We start from the raw sequence: 10,920 nt of genomic DNA on the forward strand, positions 1-10,920 counted from the left end.
AATTTTGTAAATTAGAAAAATGATTCAGATAGAACTTTGTCTTCAAAAGTGAGTTTACAAGGTCTCAAAATAATTTCTGAATACGGAAAGTATCAAATAAAAACAATTGATATTCTTTTTATTATAATTAAAAAACTGCCATCATATTTTCAATTTTTTTTAAATTGAAATAAAAATTACTGTTGTTTTCAGCTTTGATTATATTTTAAGAAGCGCTTCTTAAAAAATATTTTTATTAACGTATAAGCAACCACAATTATTTTATGACATACAATATATAAATAATGGTATGAATTTAATTTGTCCCCCGTTATAAAAGATTGAGTTATTTTTAGCAATTTTAAAATAATATTATTTTACGGTTTGATTTTTTTCCCTTAATATTATTACTATAAAATAATGGAAAAAAGCACTTCTTTTGTTATTAGAGAAGTGTTTTCGTGATATTTTAATTTTTGTGTCTTACTTTTTTTTTCACAAAAACAAAATGTGAACCCTACCATTTTTTTTATATAGAAAATTGAAAAGCTCTCATATAAGTTTAAATTTTATAGATGATAAGTTATTAGAATTAATTTAAGAGGTTTGCATTCATCAAGCAACATAAAAAAAAAAGTTTTCTCCACATATAATATTTTTTGAAGCAAAAAAAAAAATTAAGATACAAAAAATGAATCTCTATAATATGACATAATCACTTTTCCTACAACATGACTCTTATAAAAAAATTTAATTTAATAATAAAAAAATTATATTAAATTATGTATTCAATTCTCAAATTTTTTTTAAAAAAAATAGAGACGATAAAGGCTAAAAACAAAACAAACGACACGGCATTGAGATTATAAAATTTTAATGTTATTATTATGTAGAAGCATGAAATGATTAAAATATTATTTGGGAGTGATATATAATATAATATTAGGAGAAAGACATAATAATGGAGTCTGCATACTGCCGACCTTGAGACGTGTACCAATGAAAAAGGAGTGGGAAGGGTTTGATGTGACAGCAACCAATAACATTTTGCTTTCTGGTAGAATCACAGCCGTACACGTTTCTGTTAAAGATATGGTCAGAATTCCTGCTTTTTTCACCCTATCATTCAAATTTGAAAAAAAAAAAAAGTGCATTACCATACAGACTTTGTTTGGTTTCTCGAAAATAAATAAATGAATGTATAAATAAAAGTTATAATTTAATACCGAAGGGTCGCAACTCAATTAGCACTAAGGAGGATCTTTATTTGATTCAGATATATCACTTTTAATAGGAGATTAAATATCTCAATTATTCACCTACTTCGTACTTTGAATTTATCTCATAACTGATTTAAAGAGTCGAATCTTGTGAAAATACTAGAAGAATCAACTTGCCTCAAACGAATAATTAGAATTGTGTTAATTCAAAAAAAGGAAAAAAGTTATAATTTAATAAAAATTATTTCTCATCTTTTATTTAATTCCATCACGAAAAAATAAAATATATTTAAGTAATAAATAAATGAGTAAGTATATTTTTTGGTCCTCAGCAAATTTCACGATGCACGCTTTAGTTCCTAGTAAATAAAAAGGTCCATCATGGTCTCTAAGTAATTCAAAATGAACTTATTTTAATCCTTTTAGAGACTAATATGAGTTTTTTTTTGAATTTGTGAGGACTACGATTTTAATTAAATGGGACAATTGTGAATTTTTAAGGGACCACGATGAGCCTTTTTATTTACTAGGGACTAAAACGGGTGTAGTGAAATTTGCTGATGACCAAAAAGAATATTTAGTCTAAATAAATATTTGATGTAGCTGAGGAAAATACCTTCGTTCCAAAGTCAAGGAGCACAAAATTTATGAGCAATAGGTCCCAGGAAAATGTATTTATCAAAGTCTCTTCCAATTCTTTTTTCCGTTTTTTCTTTCCTTTATACTGTTAATTGGCATCCCAAACATGTTCTTTCGGTTTTTTTTTTTCTTTTTTATTTTACAAATTTGAGTAGAAGATAAAATCTCATCCTTATAAATTCTTTCCTTTTCAATGAGGAAGTGCTACCAAATAAGTAATATACTTTATCTCATTTCTTTCATTTTCTTTGCACTCTTGAAAGCATATACCAAACAAAGCATAATGCAAGGCGATGCGCATGTTGGTCCAAATACCCGTACCTCTGCGTTTGATGCATGTGCAAGCTTTTTCTTGAGCAAATATCTTTTTTATAAAAAACACAACACTCACAAAAGGCAACAGATTAAAGAGACTATTACTGTTCATGGCCGACATGAAAGATTGATATTTTACTTGTTTATTTTTATAATTATTATTTAAGATTAGTGTTTCTCATTTTAGAGGAGTAAAATTATGTCATTTTAGTTAAAATTATTGTACTTTATGGTGAGAAAAATAATTACAAATAAAAATCATAATAAAAGAAAGTGAGAGATTTTTTTGAATTAAATATTAAATAAAACATAATAGTTTTAACCAAAATAATTATCCTTTAAAATGATAAATATGTTTTTCTTATTATTATTATTTTATTAAAAATAAGCAACGTTCAAATCGATTCACGCTCATTTTAACTAATATACTTTGACAAAGATATCATGTATAATCTGACTTTAAAAAATTCGCATAATTATAATGTAAATATATAACTGTATATTTATTTATCCATTATATATTCGTCTATTATCAAACTAATCTTATAGTTGAACTCTTATTTTTTTTTTAAATAATAATAATAAACTTATATTAATATGTTATGTTTGGTGTAATTTAGGTTTAAGACTTGGAAAATTATAAAATACTTTAATAATTTTGCCCATCATGCTCATTTTGAAATAATTGTTTATTGAAGAAGGAGGATCTATAAATTTCAAACGTCTGCGATTATTTTCTTCAGTTCAAATTATTTTTTTGTGGAATGCTTCAATTCTGAAAATGATATATGGACCCCCTCGGTATTACGTGTCTAATTAGAGTTGTCCATTATCTTTATAGTTAGACATGGAACCAATTCAAACTTGAGACTAAAATGAAAAATGAATATGAATGGCCAACTATCAATTAGTGCAACGGTTTCTGTCTTTCATATGATTTGCCTTCTTTTCTTTTCTTTTTCTTTATCCGTTCCATTCCATGTAACATAATGTTACAAATTTATTTGAGGGGTTTTCATTTTTGTACCTACTTCCAGTACATGCTGATCGTGAAGACGCGAACCATCATGTGTCATTTACCACACATGTCCACTCCTCCCTATCCCTATTGTACTGAATTAGTTTCTGTACCTAAGAAGTGTTAATAACATATTTTTTTAATATATCTTATCATTAAATACAATTACAAGCTAATTAAATTTATAAAAAAATAGGTTCAAATTATTCAATGAGATGAACATAAATTTTTAGATGTGTCAAAATAATATAAAAAACTGTGTTACTTTCTTCTTTTAAGCGTTGATTAAAAGAAAGTAAGGAATGTCTCGCATTGTCTCGTTTACATATCAGGGTTCAACTTAATTAAATAAGGGTTTTATTAGTATAATGTTACATGATGTAAGAACATTTTTCTACCCTCACAATAAAGAAGAGAGAGAAGGTGGAATGATGAAAGAGAAAAAAAAAACATGTGGACCCCACCTCTTAATTGTGTGTGTAGAAAAATTTTCTTGGGTTATGTAACATGATAATAATAAAACCCATTAAATAATGATGTTTCCAATTTTCCAATTTTCTTTTCATTTATTAAACAATTCCTAATTAGTTTAATATCGTTGACCAGCGATATATTGCCTTTTAAAACTTCACAATAGTCTGCGCTGCGAATCAAATTTTGTGCCGCTGTTCCTAATTCTGCTTTAGATATTACTTTTAAAAAATAAAATTATATCCCCAAGGGTAGCTCAGTTGGCAGCTGAACTTCCAAGGGATTACTTGGTGCAGGGATCAAATCCTGCCTCAAACAGTTTCTTGAAAAATCTTTAGGGTGCCCGGAGAAGGTTGAATGGGGATACTTCCTGGCAATGTACCAAAAAAATCCAAAATAATGTTATTTTGAGACGAAAATTAAAGTATTTTTATAATTATAATACATTGCAGGTTATATTCAGTGGCAGAGCCACACCTATGCCAGCAGGTGCCTTGGCACCTGCTTGATTTTAAATTCTTTTACTTATTACATATAAATATATAATTAATTATGATTAACAAAGATTAAATTTATAATTTGGTACCACCTAAATAAATATAATTATATTTATGTTTTTCAATTAGAAAAATAAAACCCAATACCCAAACCCTTTTACCTAACCTATAAATTAAAATCACTTTCAAAACCCTAATTTGTGAATTACAATTGCAATCAAATTTTTTTGAAGCTTGAGCCTTGCTTCTTTTTTTGTCTCACTTGTTGCACAACTTGCTTGCTCCTGTGAGGCTTCAACTAAAATAGTAATGGCTGTGGTTGGCTACTTGGTTTCGGGCTTGGGCGCTTGCCTTGCAATTTGTATATCTATTAAAAATTTGTTTGGTGTTTTGTGCTTTTAAGAAAGTGATTGTGTTTTTTCTTTTTACCGGGAATGTTAGTGCATTTTTATATGTTTGTTTTGATATATAATCATTGACATTTATTCATTTGAATTTTCAATGTTATGTGACATTATTTAATACATAATTTAAATAACAGAAAAATATTTCTGCAGTTACTGCATATAAGTTATCTGCATTTATTCCCAAAACGACGTCGTTTTTAGATTGAAAGATTAAAATATTATGATTATAAAGACTATAATAACCTTGAAATAAATTAAAATTTCAAAAATAACATGATTTTTGCCTCAAAATAACATCGTATTGAACTTACTGCAGATAACTTATTTGCAGTAACTGCATAAAAAGCGAACTCTTTAAATAACTATGTTAGAATTCATAATATATTGTTTTCCTAATTAATTTATGTAATTATGATAAATATTTTGATAATTTGATATGTTAAAATTTTTTGGCACCACCTAAACTTTTCGTCTGACTCCGTCACTGGTTATATTAGTCTTTATCGTTATAATTTTTTAATCGTATAACCCCAAAATAACGTTATTTTGAACTCAATGAAGGTAATTTTATCTCCGGTGACTGGATAAATACTTTTATCCTTATAATAATATATATAACTCATATTTTAATCCCAAAATGTATAAGTGTTATTGGTTTGCCCGTTTAAAGAACCTTAATATCAATTTAATATTCAATAATAAAAATTACATTAAAATCGCTATATATATATATATATATATATATATATATATTTATATATGGGTCCCTTTTTCTTATGTTTTTGCAAAAACAATTTTTGCAACGATCAATTATAATTATATATTTTTGAGAATACATAATTATAATCTTAAAAAAAATAAAAATCTCTCTTCAGAAATTGTCTGCTGACGTGAAGACAAAAATAATCGATTATAAATATATATTTTTGAAATATATAATTATCATCGGTTGATGTAAAAAAAACTTAAATCTTTTACAGCAACATTTTCATATATATATATATATATAATCTGTAAATTAAGAGACTAAAATAATAATTTTTATGATTGAATGATTAAATAAATGTCAGATTTTTTTTAATGATCCAAATGTTTTTTTTATGACTACGGTAAAGGGTTTCTACTATATAACCGTGTGTCCTTTTAAAAAATATAAATTGTGTTCTTTTAGTTTTTATTCTATGTACTATCACTAGTATGAGAGTGGATCTTCTCGTACGGAAAAGTGGTTATATTATTTGATCACAATCACTCATTTAAAAATTATACAATTTTCTCTCTCTTATCTCATCATCAATGAGTCGTTGTGATCAAATAACATAATCACTTTTCCACATGAGAGGGTCTATTTCCCATTAATATATAGTTATAAGTTTATAACATACAATTTTTTTTTTCATTTTTTATATTAGCTAATATGATTGAAGAGAGAGAATTTTTTTTTTAATAATATAATTATGGGAAAAAAGACTATCATTTAAAAGGACACAACTTGTGTCATCATCAATGAGTCGTTGTGATCAAATAACATAATCACTTTTCCACATGACCGGTATTACTTTGTGTAAATTTGAAAAGCTGATTTTTTCTCTCTCTCCTCAATCACATCGATGATATGTAAAGTGAAAAAAGCAACTTTTCAGAATTACAAGGAATATGACCGGTCATACTCTGTGTAAGTCACTAAAAGGACACAACTTATGTCTTTTTGAATAACACACACTAAACCCTATAATTATGTGGGAAAAATGTGTATCATTTTAAAGTATGTAAAATTGTGTCATTTTAAGTGAGAGAGATAGATAAAGGAAGAGAGAAAGTGGACAAAAAAATATAAAGGTGTAGGTTCCACCTCTTTATGAGAGTGAAAGGATATAAATTGTGTCATTTAAAAGTACAAACACTTTTTTCTAATTATATACTACCAATATATAGAGTAAAAAACAAAACTAACTTACATCTTTTCAAACGGAGAATGATTTTCCCATAATTAATTATCTGGACACTCAGACCAACAAACCTATTTCTCAGCTAACATTAGCAGCAATGGGATAAGGATCCCCTGATTTTGATTGAAGCAGTCAAACAAACGATCCAATTAAAGGCAATAACCTCATCCGCACAAATATTTTATCCGATTCTATTGTTAGTCCACTCCAAAAGAGGGTTCTTTTCATACGTTTTTGCTTCTCACGTCTCCAAATCTACAATGCATAAATCTTGCTTGAATATATTAGGTAATCAAATCAAAATTATTTATCTATAAAGACCTTGTTTTAATAAGCGATTGGTTAGATGTACATGTATTTCTTGTTCTCATTTACCGGCTCTTGGCGCCTCTTGTCATGTTCCTTTAACACGAGTTATTGAATACTAACCAGGTCCACTGGTCCATGTATAAACAGATATCAGTTTTCCTCAAAAACTAAACATTGCCATCATAGTAATAAAGCAATTAATTAAAGGCATAGATGTCTTACATTAAATGAAGCATTACAGGTTGCTTGATTTCTATGTCCAAAAATAATTTTTGTCTTTTTTTTAATAAAAAAAATAACTTTTCATAAGGGTTATTTTGTGATAAGAAAAGAACTCTCAATAAAACTAAAATTAAAGAACAATCCCAAAATTATTTTTTGATTTATTATTTTTATTGTGACAATTTGATAATTATGAAAGTTCATTATTGATAATTTCATAAATAAATTAAACTTTTTACAACTTCAAATTATTTTACCGAGACAATTTATAATTGTGAAGGTTCTTTAATAACACTTTCCTAAATATATTCAAATTCTTTACCTTTAAATCCAAAGATATTCAAATAAATTTTCTCATTTTCTTAGTTTCAAAATCAGTTTTTAAAATTTATATTACAAAACAGATTTGAAGAGGGGGAAAATCCAAATATATCCGAGACTTTCCTTTCAATTTTCAGGACATGTCATACTAAATTAGCGAGCCCAGGTCAAAATAAGAGATTTGTAATCATGGAAGAGTTTGGGTAGCTCTGCCGCTAAGTGTTAATAACAGTACTACATAAACACGCCAAAATTAAATGTATTTAATAACGCCACAGTACAAATAGCACGAGATAACGTCGTTTTCAACGGAAGCTGACTAAAGTGACTCGTTGTAATCTTTATCTTCTGTAAAATAAAACAAGATGCATTAGAATTTGTAAATTTTTTTAGAAAGTTACAATTTATAAATGGGTTATGTTTATCTTATCTTATATTAGATAAATAACTTTTTTATACACATAAAATGATCGGGTCCTATCACTTTTTTTTCTCTCTTCTCTTATCTATGAGTACCACTTATAATTCTATTTCTATAACATGAGATAATTTTTTTTTTACGAAAAGTATTTCCCTTTATAAATTTACGAAGTGGATGGATACGTATAGATAGTAGAGTTTGCTTGAATTTGCAAAAAAGACAAGCACTTTTGCTATTTCCGCGTGAGCAAGGGCACTAATTAACACCAATATTTGGCTTCAAGCATGCAGTGGGGCTGGTTATGACTGAGTTGTGGCCTCAAACTATCAATTTCGTGGCCAAATTAACTCTTGATTTACACTCAAGACATACAAACGCAACGATTGCTGCGTTTTTTTTTTCATTTAATAGATATTCATAAATTTAAAATATATTGCTGAAAACACAGATTAAGATTATTTACTTTCTTCCTTCTAAATTAAGATTATTCACTCTATTTTTATATTAAACTGGGAACGGGTTCCTTGACTTATACTTTTCCTTCCATCACGCTACAAAGGAAACGGATATTTCGAAAAATGTTCTATTCCCTTTGTTTTTAAAAAAAGAATTTAACCTTGAACATGGCATCTTTTGATGATGGTATTGATTTTTTTGTTTTGGCCGTGAATTTCAAGCGAGTGTGATACCGAGGCACACTCAATAAGTTGACTCTTCTTAAGTATTTGTTTTTTTGTGCTACAAAAGTGAGACAAAATAGTTTTATAATTAAATAGCACTTAGTTCAATGCACCACGTTAGATTTAATTTTTAATTTGTTTCCATATTCATCCCTTTCTTTTTCAGCCTCTCTTATTTGAAAAAATTGATATTAAATTTTTATATATTTTACATAAAGTTCAACATTTACATGTAATCTATTTCATATCCCAAAACTGAGACACATGATCTCATCTCACATAAAATCAAATTAAGTACATGATTGTGGATCAAGTTACCTGATCACAAATTTGCCCACTCTAGAAAGGTCCAAACTTGTTAGGACACCTTAGCACATTTTTCCCCCAATGGCGAGAAAAGATAAGCACTCGACTACAAGAAGGGAACAGGTGTCTCATAGTGAAGGGAGGGACAGGCACTGTCAAATATAGTCCGTTTGCATTACCATTTCATAAAGGCACCAAAAAGTTATAATATAATGAAGATGACAGTTTGTTGGGGCCAACAAAATGGGAGCGCAAACACGTGTTCAACTCCAAAGTTTCCAACCCACACCACCTTGCCATTCTAAACATCAGCACATCGTCAGTCAGTACCGTTAATTTTTGTTTATTAGTTAATTCAAAAAATAAGGAATGGAATACATTTTTAGTGCATCAAAAAGTATCAAAATAGACACTTCTTTCTTTTTAAATATAAATAGAAGAAAAATATTTTTTTCATATGTTGCATGTGAATTTAATTCTGATGTTGTGACTCAACTAATGATGAACTCCACATTTATTAAAAAGATAAAAAAAAAAAAGATAAAAAAAAATTTGCACGCAAATTAAAAAGTCACAACATCAACATGAAAAAATCAAATCTCATAAATAAAAAATTTGGACATAAATAAAAATATAAATGAAAGAAAAAAATAAAGTGAAATACTCACTTGGTACTTCCTGTTGACTAAAATTTTGTTCCCCTGAATAGGTGTGAAAAGTTAAGGACCAATGAGAACCTCACACTACACTTCCATTTTACAAATTATGAAATTGATATAATTTATAAAAAAAAAACACTAATAATATTTTTTTTGATATTTTTTCAAAAAAAAAAAAAAAGTGTGAACCGGATAATGACGATAACATAAGACCGAAGCTAATCAATGTCGACGCTATCAAAGCTACTTATAGATGCTTAACTTATCATAGGTCTGCTAATTCTTATGCAAGAAATATAGTCTTTTCAAATTTAACAGTGATTATTAGTTGAACCGGTAAGAATCATGACACTTCACTTAAGTTGTGATGCATATTGAAGGATAGTACAAATATAATCATGTAATCATAGATTGGACTAAAAATTTTATGATATCTCCGAATAAAATAACAAAAAATTATTAAAATGTACTTCCTCTTCTGGAGCGATATTTATGTGCTCCAGGTCCAAAAAATTTTGATGAGGTGAAGATGAGAGAAAAAGTTGAGGAGATAGAAAAGAGAGAAAAAAATTGGTACATGTGACAATTTCTTAACGAAAGAATCATGGTGATTCTAGAGCACATTAAAATTTTTCATCCTGGGTACTATTCTATGCATAATAAATCTGAAATAATAAAACTATAAAAGTATAAGAATTATTGGTCTTTTTACCTAATTTATTGTGCAGCAAAAAGTCAAGGATTTCTGATGTTCTTTTGGAGAGTGTTTGATAAAGGGAAAAAAAAAATATTTTTACCCGAAAATAGGGTGAAAAAGTGATTTTTTTCGAGAATGTTACTAAAAAATTATTTTGTAAGCTAAAATATTATTGGTATTTTTATAAAAAAATTTGCATCTAATTTTTTACTTTTCCAAAAAAAATGAAAATATCACCTTCTGAATAGTATTCTTAAATAGTATTTGATTTATATTTTACACATAAAATAAAATCATGAGAAAATTATATGTCCGGAAAAAATTTCAAATTTTTTCTACAAAACATGAATAAATTAAATTATCACTCTCACTTTTTCAAAAATCTGAAAATAAATCTTCAACTAACTTGAATTCTTTTCGTTAAGTACTCGTACTATTTGAGTTATCAAACAAAGTACAATGTTTTTTTTCACAAAAAAAGTACAATGTTTTTGTGTTATGTTATTCCCCAATTTTTAGCAAATCAAGAATATTTTATTCTCTGTGTCAGCAATTCTCCATTATAAACAACTTGTAAATACTACGATAAGTCATCTTTGAAGTCAATCACGGAGCTAGGAAATTTTATTTACGTGTACATATTTAATTTGAATATTTAGTGGAGAGGATTTGCGGACAGTGCTTCCGAAAAAAAAATTAAAACAAAACTTTAAATACATTAAAAAATAAAAGAATATAAACAAAAAAAGAATTTATATCCCTTATGTTACGTGAATCAAATTTTTGTATGTTAAGAAAAAGACAAGACCA

This window comes from Gastrolobium bilobum, unplaced genomic scaffold (genome assembly GCF_033153095.1).
Source record: "Gastrolobium bilobum isolate Gb01-03AN ecotype WA unplaced genomic scaffold, APGP_CSIRO_Gbil_v1 utg9887, whole genome shotgun sequence".
NCBI classification, from domain to species: domain Eukaryota; kingdom Viridiplantae; phylum Streptophyta; class Magnoliopsida; order Fabales; family Fabaceae; genus Gastrolobium; species Gastrolobium bilobum.